Source organism: Grus americana, chromosome 2 (assembly GCF_028858705.1).
Source record: "Grus americana isolate bGruAme1 chromosome 2, bGruAme1.mat, whole genome shotgun sequence".
Taxonomy (NCBI): Eukaryota; Metazoa; Chordata; class Aves; order Gruiformes; family Gruidae; genus Grus; species Grus americana.
The window spans coordinates 166,133,029-166,156,737 of NC_072853.1; the positions used below are offsets into that span (position 1 = coordinate 166,133,029).

Sequence of the window (23,709 nt, forward strand, 5' to 3'; positions counted from 1 at the left end):
CTTTTGCACCTAGTGAAGGACAGTGTGACCACCACAAACCATGGCCCCATTTGCCAAAGTGGAGACTCAGCTCTATAGGTTCAATCTCAATCCTGGGCTGACAGCCACCTGCCTAAACCACAAGTGCAACATGGAAGAAGGCTCTGTATTGGGGATTTGGTAGAGGTTTCTTTCACCCCTGAGTGCAGGAGAAACCCAGCATGAGAACTGGGTCCAAAATTATCTTTCTTTCTTTCTTTCTTTGTCTTTCTTTCTTTCTTTCTTTTCTTTCTTTCTTTCTTTTTCTTTCTTTCTTTCTTTCTTTCTTTCTTTCTTTCTTTCTTTCTTTCTTTCTCTCTCTCTCTCTTTCTCTCTCCTTCCTTCCTTCCTTCCTTCCTTCCTTCCTTCCTTCCTTCCTTCCTTCCTTCTTTCCTTCTTTCCTTCTTTCCTTCTTTCCTTCTTTCCTTCTTTCCTTCCTCAAAACTATCTGTAATTTCCCAACCACAGTGCAGGTTAGAGGAACCATGTCTCAACCCGAACAGGACAGGAGCTTGCAATCGGCAAGTGCCCCACAAATGGGTGCAAGAACGGAACCCACAGGATCCAATCCAGCTACATGAACCAGGTCCAAGCTCTACCCACCTCCACATGATGGTCCCTCATCCAGCCTTAGCCATACATCATGAATGCCGAGTGACTGCCCTGTCCTACTCTGCCCTCCAGGCAGAACTCATGCCTTACTGCTTTAAACGACTGTGTCATTAAAGACCATGTGTGGGTGATTTGGAAGAGCTGCTATGCTCTTGAGCAGATTTGAGGTCCTTTTGCTTTGGTGTGGCATCTGCTCAGGGTGCTAAATCCCACTCTGCGCTCTGCTCTACCAAGAACATAAGGGTGATCTCCTAAACCCATCATCCAGCACCTCGGCAGGCAGCCTGGATGCAGAAGCTGAGGTGAAGCTCACGGAGCAAGACTTGTAAGATGAGCCAAAATCTTATCTGAACCAGGGCATGTGCATCTAAGACACCAAACCTCTCTGAACATCCCAGTGGTCATCACTGGAGCATCTGTTGCCCAACCTCCTGGCTTTGGAGGACCCTACGACTTGCCAGGTTGGATAGAGCCCTAACAGTGAGGCCACTCCATGACCCAACTGTTGTGCAAATGGAGAAAAGGGCTGGGGATGGCTGCCAAACCCTTCCCTCCACCGTAATAACCCATCCCTGCTCCCTCCCTGGATAAACTCCAAGCTGCAGACCTGCCACCTCAAATCACCAAAACGTCCTGAGCTCAGCCCTAGCTACCTGGACACCAGACCCTTCCTTACAGTAAAAAAATCCAACGTCAACCAAATAAGGATATTGAAAGCAAGAAAGCAAAAATACCGGACACTTGGACGTGACTTTATGGCCCATTTTTCCATTACTAATAAGATCTAAACATGGTTAAAAGATAAGAGAGAGAGAGAGAGAGACTCGAATGTGGTAAATGAGGAAACAAACGGGTTGGCTCCTGCCAACTGTTCTTAGATAACAGACAAAACAGAAAATAAAGAAAAAAAGGAAACATTATTACTACAAGTGCTTTCCTATCCTTCTGGCTGGGTTCCCAGCATGACTGGGGCAGGTTTCTACTCCGCTCACCCAGATTTATTGTTATGCCAGTATCACCAGTAAATATTTAAATAGCCACTTAGGTAATTATCCACAGAGATAATTATACAATAACGTTTACATGCAGAGAAGAGGAAGATGACAGAGAAATGCCCGGAGAAGTGCCCGGCGCCAGGTGAGCGGTACGGTACCTTCCCCGGGAGCCCTGGGGACGAGAGCATCGGTGAAGGCTGGCCGGTCTGATCCGAAGGCGAGTATGGGGTGGGAAAGGGATGGGAGCCTTCCTGGACGTGTTTACATAGGTGGGCCCCCACCCGCTGACGCCGGAGAGGTCAGCAGCTCATGCCTCACATCTGGACGCCACTGGGTCCCCCGTGCCAAGAAGGGAGACCACGTGTCTTTTCATCCCCAAAGCTCGCAGGACTGCAGGGGTGGTGAATCTGGGTCCCTCATTCCCCTCCAGAAGTAGATAGTGGGGTGGAGAAGATGCCCTCAGGCTGGCATCCAAGTGGGAATGGAGCCAGTCCCATCTGGCCCTGGGCCATGCTGATGCTCGAAGCAAAGGTTGACTCAGATCTGCAGAGCTAGTGGTCCAAGCCCCTGGGCATGCAACGGGGTGCTGGCAGCACCTTCTCTACCCCCTCCACCACACTGGGCATGAGCACAGACCTGCCTGTTTGCCATGCTGGGCATCCAGCTATCCAAAACCCACACCAGCACCACCGAATCCTATACCAGCACCACCAAACCTTACACCAGCACCCACCAAACCCTACACCAGCACCACCAAACCCTACTCCACCACTACTAAACTGTATGCCACCTCCATCAAACCCAACCCAACCTCCACCAAACCCTACACCAGCACGGCCAAGCCCTACACCTAACACCACCACCACCAAACCACACACCACCTCCACCAAACCCTACAGCACCCCCCAACCCATGATGTCCCCAGGGGACAATGGGCTTGAGGGTTTCGCATAGTCTCATCAGGCCCCGTGTACAGGGCTAAGGCAGACATCCCCCCACCCTTGCTTCCTGCCCCATCCTACCAAAGGATGGACAAAGCTGGTCCCTGCTACCCATTTGCCTTCACTCCATGTGGTGCCGAGTGGGAAGGAGCCAGGAGAGCTGGGCTGCAGCCTGGTGCTCTCAGAGGACCATCATGGGATGGCACCTTCCTTGCTGCAGCAGTGCCCTCCTGGACTGCTGCGTGACCGCCACCATAGGAGAGCATGATCTCTTACAGCTTCAATCCTTAATGAACACGGGGGTCGGTGCAGGTCGTCGGTCCCAAGGTGGACTGCCACGCTCGCTGCCCCTCGAGAAGCCAGCAGCAGGTTGTGCTTCAATGCGAGCGTGCACGCTTCTTTGCGACAGGTTGCTCTGGGGAGCGAGCAGCAATAAAAGGCTGCAGAGAAGAAAGGGTAATATCGAATCCAGCTGTGAAAACAAAGATTAAAACCATCTGAGCCTATAACCTCCCTTGGCCAACGCGCGGGAAACAACGCGCCAACATTAATTCCTCTCCCCGTGTCCATCCAACAGATATTGTTTCATGAATGAGCGTGTTGAGGTGGAAGAGGAAGGAAGGGAGATGCAGGAGGAGGAGGTGGACAGCCCTTCCACTCCTTTTACACAAGGGAACCTCTGCAGTTCATGGAGAGGCAGGGCTGTGGGTCCGAGCCAACGATGTTCCAGTGCTTGGGGCTGATCCACGACCTGAGACAGGCGGGCAGCTAGACGAGATTTTTCTCTCTGTGCTTATACAACAGGTTGGTCCTGAAGGTAGAGATCCTCCCGAGAGAGCAGCGGGAACATGGGTGCAGGTTTTGCTATAAAGTGAGCGGCTCGAGTGCGTGCTACCCTGCTGACACCAAACCCTCCACCACCCACCGGGATGCGGTGGGCTCCTGCTGCCGGAGCAGGTACCCCTGGCATCGCTGGGGGTCCAGCACCCCCATACCAGGTACTTGGCTGATTCCCAAGCAGGGATGCATGAAGCTGTGCTGTGAGGCTGAGGATGGGACACAGAGGATGCTACAGTCACAGTTTAATCCATAATAATACTAAAATCCCCTCATGCGGCAAGCCCCGTCCTAGTCTCCCAGTCTTCTGCTCACATTTCTTTTCTTCCATGCTTTCTGCCAGCACAGAGCCAGTTCAGCCTCCTCTGCTAATTTGAACATTGCTAAGTTCAAAGAGGATGGACAACGCCACAGAAAGAGGGTGCAAAAGGAAAAAAAACCCCTGATCCCCCTCCCCTTTGCGATAAACAGCCCTTAGAAATGCCAAGTCAGGGTTTCTGACCTACAGGCAGCTACTGGGACATGTTTAGGTTTGCTGCTGGTCAACTGAGGTCCATCCTCTTTGCTGTGGCTCTGATGATGGTCACTGGCTGGGCACCCAGCCCACCACATTTCAGTATTCCAGGAAACCCCCTGGAAATTTTCTGGAGCAAATAGCTGCAGTCAGTGACCTGGCCATTACCAGAAGCTGGGGAAAGAAGATGAAGTTGTGGGAGGCTTTTCTTGAAAATTCACTCTTTCCATCTCTGGTTCTTCCCCTTCCTTCCTCTCCAAGTCATTCTCCCTTTAGCCTCCAGACAGAAATAAATAAGAAACTGTGTTTCTGAGAAAGATTGAGAAGCAACAACTTTAGGGATTTGAACCAAAACCTCAGATTATGTTCTGCAGCGTTGCTGTAAGACAGGTCGGTTTGCACACAGATGGACAAGGTAGAGCCCTGTGGGCCACGTGTGCAGCTGCGAGGAGCTGGAGCCAGAGGAGCAGAGTCCCACACCCGACCGGTAGTACCCAACTCACTGAGTCGTGATGAACATGGAGCCTGTGAGCTGCCTTGCATCATTTGAAAGCAGATCTTCATCCATGATTATCTTTTTCCTGGCTGCTTTTTGGGTCCCTACTGACCTCAAAGCCTGGGAGCCTTCACCTCAACCCTCTGGAGCCCACATCAGTGCTGCTCGGCCAACTCTCTGCTGTCCCTAGGGTGACTCCAGGCAGAAATGAGCAGGGCGCCCCTATTTCCACCTCTCCCAAAGGCAACAGCACAAGGCAGATATGTTTTTGCCTTCTCTCAAGCAGTAAGGGTCCTGCAAACCACGAGTCCCTATCACTAGCACCAGACACAGCCCTGTGGTGGAGGGTGGCCAAGACATGACGAGGGAAGGGACTTGCCTGGTGGGAGATGATAATATCCAAAACAAGCCCAGGAGGTCCCACAGAGGGTCTCTCTCGTGGCACTGCTGCCTCATCCCATGTGGGACTTGACCCTAACCAGCTACATCATTGCCTCCTGCTTAGATGTGCCTACACCCTTGACAGAATGTCATTGCATTGACCTGCCATGATCCCAGGCTCCCCTTTGTGTCCATCCCCACTGGTTCATCTGTGCTGCTGGCTCCAAAAATAAGCAGTCCTTCTCCTGGAACACCTAATGTCACATCTCATCACCTTCAGGACTGCAGATCCAGACCCCAGACAGCCCTTGCTCTGCTGCTGTCCATTCAAAGGTCCTCACTCCATCCCTGTTTCAAATATTCAGCTGACCAAGTGGGTTTTCTCCTTTGGCCAGAGCCCTTCTTTTCTGCTCTTGATTTAATTGTCCAGTTGTAATAGCCAAGCATTTCCAAAACCTGGCGGAAAATTAAAGAATCAGTGCAGGAGCAAAACCACCCCTGCCTTGGAGAACGGCGCTTTCGTTTCCTGCCAGCCATCCTCTTTCAGGCACTGAGAGCAAAAAGCTTCAGGCCTTTCCAACCACTAAATCACCCCGTTGGACTCATAACAGGGGCAGCTGAACTACACCTAGTTCCAGCTATTGAAATGACGGCAACCATCTCCATCCCACAGGAACTGACCCCTCTACTGTCGCCGATGCCGGTGGAAGTGCTGATGACATATGAACGTTAGCAACCGTTATTAATTTCCAGTGGTGTTTGCTGAAGTTGGAGCCAATGCAGAGTCAGGGATGAAGGGGCGTAAGCTCAAGGGACTGGAGATGGGACGTGGGGATACTCAACCCAACGGAGAAGCCAAGGGCTGCATGGAGAGGGAATTATGGCTTTGCTTAAACGTCAGCCCTACCAGACTAAGCAAGGTGTAGGCTGGTTAGCCAGGATGCTCTGCATGTCAGCATATCTATTGCACACATAGAATCACAGAATATCTCAAGTTGGAAGGGACCTATAAGGACTATCGAGTCCAACTCGCTTTAGTCATCACGCTGAAGTCCTGCATTCAAAAACACATGGCGTGGTCAGTGGGCTTCATAGGACCAAGGAATGGGGTCATCATGGAGCAGTGTGCATGGCCACTTGGAGCTCTCAGCAAAGTCTGCCCAGCAGAGATGTCCATGCACATACTCAGCCCATCACCTGCCCCATCTTGGCCAACCCTGAGGAGAAGTCATCGCTCCCCCACCAGCTCCAGTCCCTGCCCAGACTTCTGCCCAGCTCCTGCTCATAAAATTTCAGGTGCTTTTACCTGCGATTTGGGGAATGACCAATTTCATCATTTTTCATGCCTGTCCACACAACAGCCCCATTAACATGGTGGAAAAGAAGGGGAACGGGGGGGACACGTTCGGCCTCTCTGCTGTGCAGTGGAAGGCGATGGGTGAAACGTGCATCCCTGGGCAGGTCTGTTTTTGAAAAGCAATTACTGGCAGGGAAGACGGCAAATCCTGCATTCCTCAGCGAAGGAATCCGGATGATGTCACCTCCTGCCCGGTGGCAGGAGCGTTCCTGCCTGCCGCAGCTCCCTCCGGGCAGCCCCTGCCTTTGCTACAAATATTTGCTTTGGCTTGTTTTTCTGGAAGCTTCCCATTACAAGGAATAACAGCAGGATGGACTCTCCTACTGTAAAGCCTGTCTCTGTACCAGCATGGGCCACAGGTTAATAAAGGTTCACACATGCCAGACAAGATTTTACTACCAGTAGCAGAAGTGGGTTTTTTGGGGTGGTTTTTTTGTTTTTTTTAAATCTGTGGTGCAGTGCAGACTGAGAGGTATCAGAAATCTCTTAAAATAGAAGAATGCCTGCTCCGTTTCAATCAAATTTGCTCAATTTTCTAGTACATGTATTTAGATTGGAGGCATGCAGATGTGCCTATAATGCTGTGGCTTTCTCTCCCTCCATTTCTAACAGGATACACCTAGTGGGATAAATCTAGTAGGATACATCTCATAGGATGTTTAAAGTCAGGATCTTTCCTAACCAACTGGCCAGGAATAAAGTGTCCTTTTGCCTGGAAGGGGAGTCCCAGTAGATGTTTCTAGGAAAAGGGTTGCAGGGGTATGGAGCAACTGTGGGGTGATGTGGAGGCAGGACCATGTGCAGCATGGTGGCTTCTCCTCAAAAGGAAAAGATCTCTCGATGTCTTCTCCAAGACTGTTTTTAAGGCACTTGGGTGGGCTTTAGTTGCCTAAACTTGGGTGTTCAACCTTCCTTGGAGATAAGCTCAATGTCTGCCTGGCCTCCAGGGACACAGCTCAGTTTCCAGCTCTTCTCTCTGCTCTTCTAAATTTCACTACATGCTCTCAGGAGCCAGGAGACCAGAAGCACACCCTGTCCAATATGCAATATCCTCCTGCAATTCTTTCCTGCTAGTTTACATTTTTAAGTACCCTTAAAAAAAATATCCATCCCATGCAAAGGTGCTGCTTGCACCCCACTGTTCACCCACTTCTCCTTAGCATCGGTGATGCTGGAGGTGGAAAGGTGGACACAACCAAAGGGGTCAGGAACTGATCGTAAAGGAGGTGTCATACAGCAGATGATAGATAAATTGCTTCCTAATGCTCCAAGATAACCTGTTGCTGGCACTTGAAGATGTTTCATACTCTCAGACCTCAACTGCAGGTCTAAGTGGGAGAAGGACAATCCTGCCCTTCAGCGAAAAACGCTAGAAGAGCAGGAGGGTGTTTTTTGTGACACACTTGTGAGGTTAGAGTACTCCAAATCCCACAGATGTAGATGGGATCTCACTCAAGTCCCTGATTTTATTAAAACATGAGTTGAGCCACTGAGATTCTAGCAAAGGCACAATGTGAGGAGTGATGGGAATGGAAGCAAGCTGTGTTTTTAACACCAGCACAAGGATTTGCCCCATATTGGAGTGCGTGGACGAGCTGGTTTGGGTTATAAAAAAAGCACATTTAAGCAATCACTTTTGGTGGTTTCCCAAGTTGATGCCTCTTGCATCTGCTGATCATCTCGTTCTGCCAGGCCAGGGACGCTGTGAGCGTGGATGGGAGCCCCAGGCATCATGGTCTGTCTCTCTCGGTGCCAGATACAGCCTTCACTGGCGTAACGGCTAAATCTGGACGGATCCCCACCAGGCTGATGGGTGAAAAATCGTCTCTCCTTCCCCATGGGGACTGCAGGCTGCAGCAACCCCTCTGAGCCGGGCAGGAGCCAGGCATTTTGCACAGCTGCTGGGCAGCCCGAGCCCTAAATCAACCCTTCTTCAATTAGCGTGGGACTTTCATCAGCGCTCTGTTGTTTTAAAGCTCCAGCGATAAGAGCTTTCAGTGAATATTTCAAACTGTACATAAACTACAGCCTGCCAACATAAACACCATAAAAACACTCCCTATAAATCACGCATCAGAGTTCACCCTTACTAGAACTATTAACATTTTCTGAAATGGCTAAAAAAGCGCCGTGGGTTGCCAGGAAGCTCAGCAGCCATGAGATCTGAGAGAGGCACGCAGTGCAAAAGCTTGCAAGAAAGCAGCTGCTTGGAGCAGAGCTTCCTCCTTGTCCTCCCACCTCGGGATCTCCGGGCAAGCTCCGCTCACGGAGGACTAAATAAATCAGCTCCACACCCACACGCGTCCTGGCCAGCGTGTGAAACCTCGCATGTGTTTGCTGTTAGACACAGTATTTCTTGCAGAAAGTCGCCTGCTTTTCCCTACTGTTCTTCTGGCCTGGCTGCATCCATCTCCTCCTATTTTCCAGAGCATCCCTCTCTGCTACAACAGCAAGGAGCAAGGTTACCTTGCAAACCAGCTTCAGAAGTGCCAGAGGAGCAAAGCAGGAGATCAAAACCTTTCCAAGGATGTCCTTGGATCACAGCTACAAGCCAGGCAGTCCTGCCCTCCTGCATTTGCCATCAGAGCTTTCTCTGATCTCCAGGCAGAAACAGCCTCGGTCAAACCTGACAGCAACCCGGCGAGCCAAGAAGGGGGAGGTCTGGAGCAGCCCCCATGCAGGGACCAGCCGCACCTCTGGTCTCTTTGCCATGGATCCCACTTGCCGAAAGACCAGCAGCACTGCAGCACGGCCAGCATCAGCCCCGGGTCGTCTCCCAGGCTGGGTCCAAAGGAGAAGACACAGCCATCCTCCCCCTCTCCCAAAATCATGGCAGCCTGCAGTCCATCTCACTACCCTGAGGACGTCCGGGAGAGCTTTGCTCTCCTGCTGGGGCTCCTCACCTCTCTGCTCCCATGGGGATGCCAGGCAGGTCTCCGTGCCCCGGCCGGGGCGGTGGGATGTCTCATGCTCCACTAAACCATCACTCCCCACCGAACGCCGTGTCTGTCCTGTGCAAACCTCTGGGTCCATTCAACCAGGAGCTGAACCTACGGCTGACCCCTCCTCGCCCATCTCCCCCTGGTCCTGCGGCATGAAAAATGGTTTGTCCGGGGAGTTTGCAGCCTGAGAGCAACCACCTCCTGCAAAGCCAAGCCAAGCACACAACAAAGCCCCATTGAAAGGCAGCCTTCCTCCGGGTGCCCTTGGAGAAGTGGCTACATGAGCGCCCGGCAGCTCCTCCCGACCGCCGTATCACCGCTCCAGCAGCTGGAGCATCACACGAGCCAGCAGCCCGCCCCGCCGCCCCGGCAAAACTAATGTGTTGTGGCATCTCGGATGACCCTAAACACCTAAATGTGGGCAACCGAAACCAGCCCGGGGTGTCCCATATGCAGCCCGTGGAGTCTGGGTGCTGGGATCAGCACAGGCTCCTGGCCCCGGTGGTCTCCCCTTTCCCGGGGGACTCAACCACAACCCTGGGAGAAGCCACACTATCACATGAGGTTCTTCTACAGCAGGGATTGCTTTGCAATGCCCGTGGCATCATCTTTTCTCTCTCTCTCCTCCCCTCTTTTTCTCCAGCATCGCTTCCTTTTTATTAGCTTGATTTGTTTTGACTTGAAACTCTCCAGAGCTGGGGCTGGCTCGTGTCTTCCCCGGAGCCATGAGGTGCTCCCATCCCACCGATTACAAGAGCAGGAGAGCAAAGGGCTGCTCTCCCGCTGCAGAAAGCCTCGGGGGACCTGGCAGTGGTTGCACAGGCCACCGGGTCACCGAAACACTGCCAGGATGAGGGAGACAACTTCTGCTCTTGCATCATGTCACTAGATAATGGCTCCTCCCCAGGGCTCAGAGCAAAGCGATGGGCAGGGGGGAGGCAGGGGGGAGCTGCCTGCACAGGAAAGGAAACGAGGACATTCATTTCGTAGCGAACCCGGTTAACTATTTCTGTTTGGGAACGCAAAGGAAAGGGCTGGGCAGAGCAGCGAGCAATACCATTGTCCCTGGCAGGGGAAAAAAAGGGATGATAAAAACGTGCCTGGAGGAATTTGGCTCAGGCTCACGTTTGAACCGGCATCAGGTTTCCGAAGCAGAGGCTTCCGGACGCGCGGCAGGGCGTTCTCCGGGGCTGAAACCGATGGGGAACGTCATTTGGGGTCGTGGGTTGGATTAACTCTGCGTTGACCCAGAAGGTCAGACAGAGAAGGGATTTAAGCACCCAAAGACGTCCGAGGCCAGACAGGAGCCAGCAGCAATGCTTCAGCCTGGTGGCTTGGCCATGGCAGGGGAACAGCCATGTTTCTGGGCTGTTTTCCCGTGATTTTGTCCATTTACATCCTGCCAGCATCCCGCTGGTGGGCTCACACGTGCCATCTGCAGCTCGCTGACTTGCTGGCCTCCACCTCGTGTTTGAAAGGCATTTTGCACAAAGCAGACACTTGTAAAGCTCTTGGCCGAGCGTGTGTTTTAGAGGGTATTGAAAGTTGCAGTCAGAAATAACAGAGGAAAGCAGAAACACAGCCTCAGGAGACATCGAGATCAGCCCTTGCTATGTCAAAATGGGTCTTATCTCAGTTGAAACGGGGAAGCTGCCTGTGAATTCACCCAGAAAGTAGGATCTCCTGACCCCAACCCCCTCCTGGCCTCCATGGAGCAGCTGGTGCTGCCTGGTCACCCCCCATTGCTGCTGGGTCCCCTCCTGGCAGAGACCAGCTGGTGGTGGCATCCCCCAAGGATGACGTCTAGGACCAAGGCTGTTGAGTGTCATTAATGATCAGGATGATGGGACCAAGTTTGGGTCCGTTCCCAGTTGGTGGGAGCAGTGGATAGGTGGGGTGGGGCAGCGCTGCTGTGTTGGGGGACCTCAGCAGGATGGAGGAACGGGCTGGTGGGACCCAGGTCCAAGTTTGAACTTCAACTTTTGACCCAAGTTCAACAGAGGCAAAGGCAGAACAGTGGCCCTGGGGTTGGAACAGGACAGGGGGGAGTGACTGGCTGGGGAGCAGCTCTGCACACAAGGATTGGGGTCTTGGTCAAGTTGGATGTTAATCAGCAGTGTGGCCTTGCAGCAAAGAAGGCCACCCCACGCCAGGCTGTCCTAGCAAGAACATAGCCAGCGGAGTGAATGCTGTTTATAGTCCCCTCTGTTCTGCCCTTGTCAGACCACAGCTGGATACTGTGTCCAGTTTGGGCCTCCCCAGTACAAGAAGGGTGCTAGTGAGTCCTACAGGAGCTTCCAAAATGGTTGTGGGCTGGAGAATGGGATGTCCGAGGAGAGGCTGAGAGCGCTGGATCTGATCAGCCTGGAGAAGAGAAAGGGGAGATCTTATGGGTGTGTGCAGCTGCCTTATGGGAGGTTATAGAGAAGGTGGTCCAGACACTTCTCAAAAGCACGCAATGAAAGACCCAAGTTGCAGCCAGAAAAAATTCAACTGGATATGAAATAAAAAAGTCTCCATGACAAATCCTGGCACGGTGACCTGGTGAGATCTCTGCCCTTGGAGATAACTCAACTGGACAGGGCCCTAGGCAGCTTCATCCAACATCAAACTTGGCCTGGCTCTGTGACCTTCTGAGGTACCTTCAGCCCCTGTTGTCCTGCAATTGCACAACTCACCCTCAAGATTCCTATTGGCCCCCCTCTTGCTCAACATCTCTCACACCTCCACACCCACCAGTGGCTGGGAGAAGTTGGCATCTTCCCCAGGGACTGCTCTGCCCCCAGGGTGAGCAAGACGACAGACCACAGAAGAGGACATGAAGGTCTCAGAGGAACTCTTCTGAGACCCTGTGGGATGTAAATGGATGCTGTATAGAGCCACCTCCAGCCCCAGGGACAACCCAGGGCACCTTCCACCTTCTGGAGAGGCAGCCAGAGAGCTGATGGTCCACCCCACAGGACCAAAAAATGCCACCAGGCCCCTCTGCAGAGGCAGGGAGAGACACAAAGTGCTCTAGCGAAGTTAGGAGTGAAATAGCAATTTACCCCCATGTGCCTTCATTAATTTATATGACAGGGCTCCTCATTTTCTATTCGATTCCCCTGTCCCCCACTGCCACAGTCCTGGGTTGCGCTGATGGCATGCAGCAACCCCGCACAAACTCCTTTATTTTCTCTTTTCCTGGCAGCAAGGAGCAGAAACCACGGCAGTTTATGTGGCCAGTCACCAAGATCTCCAAGCAACGGATCAGGTCAAAGGGAGCTGCACAGCCTTAAAAATGAACTTTGTGCTGGTTGGATGAATCTCGGGTGGAAGAGCTCCAAACAAGCCATAAATTACAAGAGAGGAGAGTTCTCTGCAGTGCTGGGACCTGCAGAAATACAATGCATGCCGTATGCCGCGGTCGACCTCCACAGTACACTATAGGGGAAGGAGGGGTTTCCTTACTACACTGAAAAAAACAACCTTCTGGTATTTCGGTCTTGGACAACACCCAAGGATTGTCTCAGAAATAGCTCTCATAGCTTGCAGGAGTGCAAGGCGCAGATTCCCCATCAGCAACATGCCCCTTTCCCCCACTCCCACCCGCGACTCACTTGAGCCAGGTTACATTGGAGTTCCTTCCTCTGACTTTCTAAGGAGGCTTTGGGCAGAGGACAGATTGCCCTTCTGTGGCATCTCAAGGTAATTTGGGTGAAAGGAGAAGGTGCCTGTGGCCTCCTGAGACTCAAGGGGCTCTTTGCTTCCCTCTGGTTGGGGTACGGGGGTGTTCACTCACCCTCTGCCAGGAGAAGACACAGCTCTCTCCCATTAAGCACAGCTTAAATACATTTAATTAAGCCAAGCTCCTGTGCTTGGTATGGATGGAAAGGACATTTTGGGATGGGAGGAGAGGGAGCCCGCATGGTGTGTGAGAGAAATGCCTCCCTACCACGCATGTGCACAGCACGGACCAGGAGGGCTCAGGAGGTCCTTCTAGCCCCACTCTCCAGGGATGCCTTTGGACAAATGCTGGTAGCAACCAAGTTTACTACAACTGTACCAGCGACCTGGAGGTAGGAGGGATGCAGCCAAGAGTCACCCATTAACCACAAGGAAGATCTTCATGTTTTAATGAGGATGGATTTGATAAAGGCTCCAGAAGTGCAACAGCATCTCTAAAGATTCACCTAAGGACCTAAAGGGGTTGATGTGGGATACAGGTTGGAGAAGGAGATCCCACCCCAGAGGAGCATCCTGTGTGTTTGGTAGCCAACAGGAAGGCCCCTTGGCCAAGAAGATGAAGCCACCAAGGAGCAGGTTCAGCTCCTGCCACTGGTGATGCCGCCGAGCCGCTGCCCTCCCCGTGCCTCAGTTTCCCCAGCTGTGCAGGAGAGAAGACTCCCTTTGTGAGGCGCTTTGAAATGCGAGGATGAAAAGTGTGCTCACATCCTTAGATATTAATTTAAAACCAATACAATACAAAAGCACCTTACAGAGAACATAGACTTATCAAAGGACCTTTTGTCCATGGGTTAGAGACACCAGCTGCAAAACCGCATCCTCTGCCAGGGTGAGCTCCTACAGGCGCTGGTCTATGCTCACCCCTGGTCTTTAAAGACCATGATGCATGAGCATGTACCACCTAAACTGATGCTCCGAAACCAAGCAGGCTACAGACCCCTAAAATTTGCTGTACGAGCAGAAGTCTCAGAAACATAACCCAAGGCACCAAGAGCAGGACTAGCAGGAAAACCAGACCCTGAAGCATCTCCTCTCCGGTGGCCTGAGATGGGAAGGAAGTTTGGGATGGGGACTGGTCAAAAGGTCCCAGAGCACATGGGGATTTCTAGCAGGAAAAAGTTAAACCACTGATGGTTTAATCCCAAACTCCCTGGAGATGGATTTGCACTGCTCCGTGCGACAGGGGTTGATTTATGCCGACATAAAGCGTGCACAAGCTGACGCCAAATAGGGATGTTATGTCTCTTACCACCAGCAGGAAAGGCAATACACGAGCATTAGGTCGCAGCGAACGCGTTCCCCACCCAAACGACGTGGAAAAGGCGAGAAAATGAAGAGCAGGGGAGAGCGGGGTGGGAGCAGAGCTGGATCCAAGCAGAGGGAGGGGGTCTGCAAAGTGCCGGGAATCGGCCAAGCTAAAACCATCCTGCAAAATATCAAAATGAAGTGGAGGGGAGGGAAAAGAAAACCAAATGCCAAACCAACCAAAAAGTAACATACGGAGAAGCGCTGGGCTCAGTCCTTTGCAAAAACGTCCCATCCTTCCCCGCCATGGTGCGCAGAGCCGCGGGCAGAGCTCCCCAGCCGCTGCTTTTCCTCCCCTCCCACCCCTTCAAACCCCGCTCTCTTCCCGCTGCACCAGCCTGGAGACGATGACGTGGAGACCTCCACAGGGAAAACTTCCCGAGACGGGTCCGACGCCGCAAACCCATCGTTCCCCGGGACATCAAGGATTTCTTTCCCTTCCTTTTTTTTTTTTTTTAAATTTCCTTATAAGCACCCAAAAAAAAATCCAGGAAAAGGGAAAAAAAAAAAAAAAGGAGAATGCGGTGATGCTTTCAGGAGCCAAGAGCAATGCTTAGGGGGGGGGGGAAAAAATCAATTCAAATTCTTCACAGGTTTAGGGCTAATAATAGCAAAAAGGGAGCTCCTTGGAGCAAGGGAGGTGGAAAGAGGATGTGCTGCCACAGGATAAGAAATGCTTCCTTCTTGTTCGGGTTTTCTTTTCCTTTCTGTTCAAACAGAGGTGAAGCAGAAAGGAAAGACGGCTGCAAGCGCGACCTGTCCTTACAGCGGCATCAAACCCCTCTTCCCCCCACCCCGCAACGATTTTTATGTCTAAGTGAACACCCCAAAGCAGCACTCATCAGTCAAATTTTACATTTTTAGTATTTTATGGAGGCGGGGGGCTCCCTGCCAGCCCCATCCCAGCCCCTCTTCATCCCTTTGCTCCCTTCCCAGCCCCGGTTTGCAGGGCTGGGGGGGGAGGCTGGAAACATCGCCCCACTCTACGGATAACAGCCGGAAGGGAAAACAGCTGGAAGGGGACAAAAAGGGACATTTTCTTCATTTTCTTCCTGCTCCAGCCAGAGGGTTTCGCCGCCCATGCAGGGCTCCAGTCCAGGAGGGGGGTGATGTTACCCCCACACTCGAATGCGACAAGCAGGGATTAAATAATTGCCGCCGTCCGGCAGCTGCGACCTTTGGCGCGTTGTTATCTGTTCTTCGCGTTGCCAGCTCGCATGATTTTATGGCTGATCTCACAATAATTGATGTTTTCCTTAAAGGCCCCATACTGTGAGGCGAGATTTGGCTTTCCAGAGTCCAAATCAGCAAGGTTTTGCTCGCTGCAACTAAAGAACACCCCCCCCGCTCCCAAAAATTAGCAAATCCAGTATGAAGATGGCTCTAAACCTTTAAAATCTGGTGGTTCTTCAATCTCCTAATCCTACAGGGACCCAGTGCACGTCCTTTGGCATTTCTTAACTAGCACCCCGCCATGTGAAACTACTCAAAATAACTTGTTTTCCCTCGTTTTAAGGGGAAGGGATGTCCTTGCTCCCTGGCACAGCTGGGATAGGGCAGCCAAGTTTTCATCCTCCTATTTCATTTTTCAAGTGTGTTTCTTCTCTCCAGCAGCTTTAGGGGAGGAACAAGCTGGGAAACAGCCTGGCTGACCGTGCAGGGGGGGATGCGTTCCCAGAAGGAGATTTCAAGAGGAAATTAGCTCGTAGGATGCTCCGGGGATGGAGGAGGAGGAGGGAGAAGGGAGGCATCGCCGCAGCACTTGCCCCTGCAGCTGGTGCTGCCCTTGACACAGTCGCAAGCCGAATCTTCAGCCCAGATTCGTGCTTTTTGAGAGGATTTTGGGTGAGGAAAACACCCTCACCGGAAACTGTTTAGGGAAATCTATTTTTTAAGCGCCCAGCTTGAAAACAACCTTAAATGTGCTTCTAAAAAACGTCATCCTCGCTCTGTTTCGGACCCGGAGTGAAGTCTCATTCAGCCTTGTTTAAAACAGTTTTGAGCAAAACCCTGGATCTAAATTTTAAGGGATTGCCCAGACCCCAAGTGGAGTCGGATTCCTGTAACTTAAGCACATATTAAGTACAAAACATAGGCATAAAAAGAAGTAAGAATTTTTATGGCTCTCGATGTTGACCTTATATATATTATATAGATACATGAAATATATTAAAAAGCTATATATAACGTATATAATATATATAAAATATATTACAAGGATCAATGAATGAGTGACATACCCCCCCGGGGTGAGGAACAGAGCATCCTTTTGTCCCCAAATCCACATTTTCTCCCAATCAGCGATACCCCAGGGTCGCACCTCGGTACGGAGGCGGTTAGACGAGTCGTACCTTTCACAGCCAGGAAAAAAACGGTGCCTCTGAGCTGCGGGTCTTCACCGCATAACCGGAGACCTTCGGGGGGTGGGGGGGGAAGCCCTGAAGCATGACTGGCCACAGCCCTGCAACAAAGCCAAGGAGGAGGCGATTATTCCCGGGCATCTCTCTGCCAGGCACAATACGGCAGCGTTTCAGCACCCACGCTCAATGCCATCATTGTCCTCTCCAGAGCCGTGGTTCCTGTGTGCGGTGGCACAGGGCGAAGCTTCTGCTTCTCTGCAAGCTCCCAAAGGCTTCATCCTACCACTGGAGAGGACCAGGAGAGTTTGTTTTCCTCCTAGGACAGGATAACAGACCCGGGGACAGGAGAGATCTCAGTTTTGTCTTGCCAACACCATTGCGCTATTGCCTGGTGTGAGGTTCCTACAAGCAAGGAAGGAAATAGGATCTTAGATAAGATACTTCAGGGGTACAAAGATGATGGGAAGATTGGTTTGAGGACGGGTGTTAACAGCTCGCTGATAAAAACAGAGGGATGCTCTGGGTGGGTTTGTAGGGATCCTTCCAGAGACTTTGCATCTGGATGCTGCATCCAGCAGAGGAGCTCACCAAGGAGCTGGAGAAGGTCCAGTGGTGGCCACCAAGATGGTCAGGGCTGGAGGATGGGATGCATGAGGGGAGGCTGAGCTGGGTCTGGTCAGGCTGGAGCAGGGGAGACCTTATTGATAAATTCCACTATTAAATGGGAAGGTGGTGAGAAAACAGAGCCAAACTCTTCTCAGAGGCACCCAGGGACCAGAGAGGCAGCAGGTTTGCTGCAGCCAAGACAACGGGAAGGCATGAAGGAAGATCTCGCCTGTCTTTAGAAACACCAGGAGCTGCTGCAAGACAACCAGTGAAAGTTATTCCCTGTGACCATGGTGGATAGGACAAGGGGGATCAGGCTGGATTTCAGCAGTAAGAAGAGCAAAGAGCCCAGAGATGCTACCACAGCCATGCTGTCTGCTTTATTTTTGCTCCTACCCACCAGCCCTGGTGCCTGCGGGTTAGGAGCAGGTCCTAAAGCCAACAGGGTGAAGCTGCAGTGTGGTGGCCCCAAAGAGCAGCAGCATCCATGCTTCAGAGGGCAGATGGGATGAAAAAAACCTGTGGTGCATTAAAAAAAAAATATATATATATGAAAAGGCAAATTAAACGTGGAAAAGCTGCTGTGATGGAGCTGGGCTGCTCCCCGGGGATGCTGGCAGAGGCAGGGCAGCACTGGGGAGCCCGGGGCCAGGAGGAGGGAGCAGAAGGGACGTTCAGCCCAGGTTTGAAGCCACGAGGATGTCCATGCTGGCTGAGATGACTGTAGGCGTTATGGCTTGCTGGCCTCCACGGGTCAAACTACCGTAATAATTAGCAATCAGATACTGAATCAATGAAACATGTGAGATCATCCTCCTCGCTCAGGGGAACAGCCTGACACGCTCTCTCACCCCACAGACACCAGCTGTGGCGCCCCGGGGAGGACGATTACCCCACTGGCGTGGGCAGTGACACCAGCGTCCCCTCTCCTCATGGTTTCTCTCTCCGTTCCACGCTGCCGTGTCCAGGAAGCATCTGTGGGACCACCCCCATGTTCAAAAGCAAGGGATGCAGCCTGAGTATCCTGCACTTCCAACCAGGAAAAATGTTAAGCCTCCTCTTTTTTCTCATCCTATACCCAGTATATCCAGGTCAGCACCTTGCTGGTTCTAACAGGGAGCATCGCACTTGGCTTTTTGGAGAGTCTTCCCAGCAAGGTTCAGTCCCCATCCCCTCCACGCCGGCTTTACATTAGGGAGCCATGGACACCCCTGGAGCTGGATGCCCACCACGTAGGCGCTTTGCTGTTAATCAAACGAGACTTGCTTGACAGCAAACAGGAGAAGAAACCCCGGTGCTTCAAGGGAACATCTACAACTTAATGCTGGAGTGAGGACTTGGCTCCCGTGGGGCTGATGGTGGGGTGACGGCCACCCCATCCTTCCCTGCGCCCGTTGGTCCCAGCTCCCAGGGGTGTCCTCCCCATGTGGGTACACTAAAATAATCCCCTCTATGGGTCAACAAAATAAAATATATAAATTCTTCAAGCTCAACCTGGGCACCGGCATTTTGCCTTTTCTGCCTCCCTTCTTTTTATTGCCTCCTCGCATCTCAGGCAGCCGGGATGGGGGAAGTAAAAGCCGGGAAAACATCCTGGTACTGCCTCCTTTTCGTGCCTGGAGAGAGAGAAATCAGGCGTGTCAGGAGGGGGATGCATCCCCGATGTCCGGTTGTACCAGCCATTGTACCAGTTGCCGCACGCAATCTGAATTGCAGATGGCTTCTGGCTATTTACGAGGCTGGAGCCACATCCTGGACAAACGGAATCACAGCTGCTATTGTCAGAAAAAGCTGAGCCTGTACTGGATTCCCTATTTTTTTGCCCATTTTTAGAGCCTGGGAGCAGGGCTGAGCTCTAGAAACGTGGAGCACGGTGTTGATGCCAGCGTTTCGCCCCATCCGTAGCTCCTCGCGGTGCGTGCCACCCCATCCGGAGCTGGTTGGGCGTATGGATCGGCGTCCCGCGCTCTCCAGGGATGACACAGTTGCACATCCAGTCGATGAGGCTGACCCAAATACAGCGCCCGGCAAGGCAGGCATGTCCCGGCTCCTGGCCTGGCTGCCAGGGCAGCTCTGATCCCCGTGAAGCCAACGGAGCTGCAGGTGACATGACTCCTACAAGCACCTTGGAGCATCATCACGTACCGATAGGATGCTCCCCAGTACCCTGTGCTAGAGAGAAAACTCAATCCTCCCCCACGACTTGCTTTCCAGCAGCAGCACGGTCAGGAAAAACAAGCCCTGGAAGAGCGGTGACTTGGCCGAGGGGTGCTGGCATGGGTCGGGGTCCCACCGGGGTCAATTAGCAGCTGTGGTTCTATGGGACCTACCTGGTGTCGGTGGTGCTGGTGGGTGTCTCAGCACACGGCAGCCGGCACGTGGTTGTCACCTCGCCGTCCTGCTGGAGAGCACAAAAAGGGCGTCAGCATCCCCAGGCAGGGACCAGGTCACCCGGCACAAGGCTGGTCTCAGCTGCAGCCCCCTAATAAAAACCCCACAATCCGGCACAGCCAGACTCCTCGGTCAGGGAAAGCCATCCCCAGCCCACCTCCCCCCTGCTCCCGCAGGCATGCTCCTCATCCGCTCCAGGGCAAAGTCAGCCAGCTACGCATGGCTTGCGAGATGCCGGAGGATTTTGAACCGTGGAGGGTCGGGGACCACTGGCAGGTCTCTCCCTGTGGCTCTGCTGCAGGGGGGAGTGACCCCAGGGAGAGGGATGACCCCCCCTGAACCCCCTGCAGTAAGGCTCTTGGCTCCTGCTTGAAGCCATGCAGGCTGCCGGAGGATTTCCTAGAAGAGGTTTGCTGCATACCGATGGAAATGCAGGCACTGGATATAGCAGGAAAAAAAGGGTTTTGCCAGAAGAGCTGGTAACTGGTGGCCTCAGACCCCCCAGCCGTGCCGGGACCAGCCAGCACGAACCCCACTGACCGCTCCAGGTCTTAGATGCGTGCGAGGAGCCCAGGCTGACTTGCAATAAGGTTTTTTCACCCCTGATAACTACTGACAGCACTCAGGTTGCTGCAACCACAGCCCTAGCCATCACACGCCGTCCCCGTGCACCAACGCGAGCGCGTCCCATCACATCGTCACACCCGGGATGCCAAATCCCAGCGCTCGCCATCAGAAGCACACACACAGACCGAGCCAGACACCAACAGGCAAGCAAGAAAACCACACTTATTCCTACTTCTCTTTTTCCTCGTTGCTTATTCTATATGCCAGCTGCCCAATTATTTCCCAGACCAGCTCTGCCCCGCGGCGCCATTCTGTAATCGCATGGAAGGAAGTTTGAAAATCAGGGCTGCCTCCAAAAGCACTGAGATGCTAAGAAAAGCCACAGCAAGGACAAGTCTCTGGACTGTGGGATCATCGGAGGCGGGGGGGTGATGCTGGAAGGAGCCACAGGCAGATGGGCTTTGGGCTAATTTTGGGTGCTTGAAGCTATTCTGGAGCATGGCTCCAGCTTTTCTTGGCTTCCCCCAGGATGATTTGGGCACTGGCTTTGGGGACTGTCTGCCCTCACACATCCCTGAACGATGTCCTTCCCGGGCAGCATCTCGGTGCCGGTGGGACAGAGCAGAGGTGACCAACCCCACATTCGTCCCTTGAAGGGGTATTTCTATTGCCAAAGACCTGGAACGAACAGAAGGGTGGGAGAAGTGATCAGCTCCTGCCCCAAAAGCGGTGTGTCAGCCTGGCTTCAGCAAAAACCAGAAAAGCAAGACTGCAAAGCTATTGCTTTGAAGCAGAAGTGCTACAGGGATTATTTTTTTTTTTTCCCCATTGGCATTGCCTCCAGGATAGCCAGAGAGCGCCCCTGGGGCAGGTTTAATCCCAGCTTTTCCCCAGCGTGGCTCCTCATACCATCCCGCATGCCCCTCCCGTGGGGAATAAAACTTCCTCCCCCAGCATCCTCCTCCTGCAGGGATGGAGGATAAGGTGCTGCCACGCTTCCCAAAGCATCTCACAGAGCTGAAAAAAGCTGAAATGTCCAATTTTATCCCAGTCTGATGGAACAGTGAAAAAAAAAATATATATATATATATAAACCCCCTTTTCTGACATTTCTGCAAAAACCCAGAAGCAAGCTCATTCTTTTGCTTGGGGGTACCCCAAGATGGAGCAGCAGGGGGTCACAGTCACACTCTGGGGGAAAAATCCATCCCCACAGTTCCACAAGGCCAGGTAACGAGGCTTTTGGGACAGCTAAATAAAACCACATTTGACAGCATTAGCTCCCTCTTGTCCCTCATCTTGCCCCAAATGCCACAAATCCGTTGGTTGGTATGTTCAGCACCTTCCTGCCTGGAAGATCTCCCAGATGGGAAATAGGGTCCCCCCCTCCAGGACCAGCATCATTAATCACAGGAAACCCCTGGGCAGGGAGACTCCTGTACCCTCACTTTGCACAGCCCGATCCCATCCCCAGCCCCTCATCGAGTGCTGGGAGCCACCGTTTGCGGTTGTGCAGGACCCTGGATTCGGCGGCTGCCGCAGCCGCGGTGCTCAGCATGGTCCTTGCCTGCCCCAGGGATGGCTGCATCCCCAGCGAGCCGGTGCTGAAGGTACGGATCCAGAAATATATTTAAGTTTGCAAAGGCAATTAATAAAATGGATGTTTCATTTCGAGGAGGCAGAAATTGAACCCATTTCAACAGGTGCCTTCGCCCACCCCGTGATGAGATCGATGTGCAGCGTGGCCCCTCCAAAACACCGCACACAGAGAGGCACTGCCAACAGCGCCTGAAAACGACTCACAAGTGATGCTTGACTGCCCTATCACCCGCTCGGTAACCAGCCTGGCTCCAACAACCTGCTCCCGGTCCCTCCACCACCCATCACCGTCCCGACGGCCGCCCCGTCACCTCGCATTAGCGCTGGGCATCCAGGCGTTCACCGCTTCGGTCCGTCAGACACAGCGGCAGCCGCTAAAAGCGGGTCACCCCATACAGGGCGGGTTATTTAGGACTTCCCTCTGCTACCACCAAACCCAAGTGATCTAAATGACTTCCCCCCCCATTTTCCAAGCGCCAGCAGTGCTGCCGTACAGCTGCAGCATCGTCCCTTCCCGGGTAACACTCACCTCTCCCGGAGGGAGACGCGAAGGCTGGGCTCGGGGCTGGCAGCCGCGCGGCTCTCAGGGCGCTGGCAGGATGGCTGAGCGGGCAGCGCCTGGGCATTTCCATCTGGTGACAGCACTGCAGGTCCCACCGGTGGATGGAGACCACCGGACTGAAGCCAGCCGCCTTGTCCTGCACCCGGCGTTGCACCGCTGTCAGCGCGGGCCCCCTGCGCTTTCCTGCTGTCATTTCTGCCATCTAGAGGGGACCTTTCCCCATTGCAAACGCGTCCCTTCAAAATATCCAGAAAAAAAAAATCACAGTCCATCGCGGGAAGAGCCTGGCCGCGGCAATTCACAGCGTTGGGATGCGGAAAGCCAGATGCTGTGAAGAGGTAGACCCCCAGAAAATTATGGGGAGCCTTTTTTCCTGGTCATTTCACCAAAGCTAGAACGTCACAACTTGAAACTCATGACAACAGAAAGGAGGATTTCCCAGCATAATCTCTGCAAGATATATTTAGAACACCTGAACAGAGGCAAATGATCAAAATAACTCATCTTTCTAACTGCAAGCGAGGTACTGAAAGGGTTGCCCAAGGTCTGGTTCTGCTTATTAGCGTCCACAACGTGGAGATGGAGCTGGGTAAATTAGGAGGTGACCTGGATCGAGGGGCACCGCAGCTGTGCTGGAGCAGAGCAGCTGGGTACACTGGAGAGATGGGATACAACAGATAAAAGCTGAGTTTAAGTTACAAGCCTGGCCTGGTAAGAACAGGGTTTTGGTGAGGAATTATCACAGCCTGGCATCACACGGTCCAGCCGCTTGTGGTCTGCACAGTGTCGGCTTGATCTGGGTTCGTTTTGGGGAGACAGCTGAATGGTGGCTCTGTGGGACGTGACATTTCTTGAAGATCAAACACAAACCACCCACGTTCCCCTTGTCCCGCCCGCTCCAGGACAAGCGAGCCTGCCGGCGGCTGTGTCACACGTCTGTTTGCAGCAACCGTTCTTTCCCTGCAGCCCAAACCACCATGAGGCACCAGGAGCAACACTGTTCCTCTCTCCCACGCTTACCTCTGGTGAGGGATGGGGCGCTTTGAGTGTGGGGGCTCAGCGAGGAACCAACCCCTCCACGGAGGCTCAGGATATGACCTGCTGGAGGGACCAAAGGGCTCCGAAGTTACATGAAAACATCGACGTTAAGGCTGAAGAAAGCTGGGGAAGTGAACTGCAAAGCATCCTGCCAGCACCCATCAGGCAAAGCTCTCCACATCCCAGCCAGAGACCAGTACAAGGGACAGCGGCTAGATCAAATGGATCCCTCCGAGGGAAAGGGATTTATTGCTGCCCTCAAACACGTCATCTAAAAAGGCTGCACAGCCTGGAGAAGAAGTAATTTCTCCTCCAACTTTTAGGTGTAAAAATCTACCTGCACCTGAACTCCAGTGGAACAGCAATTACAGATTGCTGCCAGGGTGGCAGAAAGGAGAAGGAGCTCGCAGCACTTTTCTCCCAGAAAAAAGGGCAGCGGCTGAATCATACCCTGCAACCACT

At 52.8% G+C, this 23,709-nt stretch overlaps 1 protein-coding gene across 3 annotated transcripts in view; it reads right to left on the bottom strand.

The window, feature by feature from the left end:
- Positions 1 to 16,529, bottom strand: part of GJC2 (gap junction protein gamma 2) — a 32,648-nt gene extending 16,119 nt beyond the window's left edge. The window contains exon 1 of one of the 3 annotated variants that reach the window (XM_054817628.1): positions 16,476 to 16,529. The gene's annotated coding sequence lies outside the window, so the exon portion shown is untranslated. Of the gene's footprint in view, positions 1 to 1,783; positions 1,842 to 14,319; positions 14,416 to 16,475 lie in introns of those variants that run through there. The other 2 variants (XM_054817627.1, XM_054817629.1) reach the window with 2 other exon arrangements.
- Between the last annotated feature and the right edge of the window lie 7,180 nt (positions 16,530 to 23,709).